At 31.9% G+C, this 1250-nt stretch overlaps 1 protein-coding gene across 1 annotated transcript in view; it reads left to right on the top strand.

The window, feature by feature from the left end:
- LOC128655341 (diacylglycerol O-acyltransferase 2) overlaps positions 1-1007 on the top strand; it is a 107315-nt gene extending 106308 nt beyond the window's left edge. Inside the window, exon 8 of the mRNA XM_053708990.1 lies at positions 1-1007. This exon is cut by the window's left edge and continues 187 nt beyond it. The gene's annotated coding sequence lies outside the window, so the exon portion shown is untranslated.
- Positions 1008-1250: the final 243 nt, after the last annotated feature.

The following is a 1250-nucleotide window of genomic DNA, read 5'->3' as shown; positions in this document are numbered from 1 at the left end:
CTTTTCCCACTCAATAAATACTGCAGAGTTAGGAGGAAAAATGTAATACAAGTTATTTAAACATTTTACTTTTGCCTGTCCAGTCATATGTTGTTCAGAGCATAACATAAGTGTTTTGTTTTTTCAGGAAATACAGGTAAAACAAGGTCCCTCTAAGCATGTGGTATCTATTGAGATTTTTTTTTTTGCATCCCTTTAATTGGAATTATTGAACTGAATGTCGCAAGAAGGGTAACACAATAATGGCTGCACTGCCAAATTAGTACCCTAAAAGGTGTTTGGGAATCAGAACATTTTTATTGTGTAGTGAAAATGTTACTATTTTCCTATAATCTAGCTCCAATGTTAAGAAAAAGGCAACATGCTACTATTCTAGAGGTAAGCCTTCCCTATCCATTTGATCTATTACAAGGCTTTTAAATATAACTTATTTTGCTCATGAATTAAAAGTGCTTAAAATTTAACCCCACCCCTTCTAAAATGTTTAATTAAGCATAACAGAAAAAAATACATTAACTATACATTCTCTACTTATTTTTCCTGCTTTTCATAAACCTTACCTATGAAAATGATGTGCTTTTTTCTACTCACCCAGAGAAGCTAGAGTGAATAACACTTAAATATGCTGCATTTGTTTATCTCACCCTGCAGCATACTACACAGAAATTGGTCAAATCATTGAAGAGGTTATTTACATTTGGCATCTGATTGGTTACATCACAGTAGACAGGGTATACTTGCTCAAATGAGTTTTTACAAGTTGTATCCTTGGAATGTTTTCTTTATTTTTCAAAATCTGAACAATTATGTGCCTCTGTATAATACATGTATTACATTGGTTATACAAAGGTAGATTGCATATGAATGACAATGTAATACTTTCTATTTCATGTTACTTTTTGAATGTATGGATAATTGTATACTAATTTTATATTTGATCTATATTGCTAAATATTTAAGCAATAAAAGAAAATAACTTCAATAAAGATGAGAAGAAAGGCAGACAATGTTATTTTAGTTTTCATTATCTCAGAGCTTCCTTATTTAGAGTATTTATGTTATTGGAAATGAGATTTGGATCTTGTGATTGACAGAGGACTTAAGTAGACCATTAAATGTAATCAGCCCTACGGGGGCGGAGCCAACAGCTGATCTATACAGATGCATATACTTGGAGCTCCTGGACAAATCTTTATAATTCTAACTATTTAAGCCACATTTTGCACTGTAAAGTGATGCAGAGAGAGTAC

This window comes from Bombina bombina, chromosome 4 (genome assembly GCF_027579735.1).
Source record: "Bombina bombina isolate aBomBom1 chromosome 4, aBomBom1.pri, whole genome shotgun sequence".
Taxonomy (NCBI): Eukaryota; Metazoa; Chordata; class Amphibia; order Anura; family Bombinatoridae; genus Bombina; species Bombina bombina.
The sequence above is the reverse complement of the archived record's forward strand: the minus strand, read 5'-3'. Positions and strand labels throughout refer to the sequence as shown.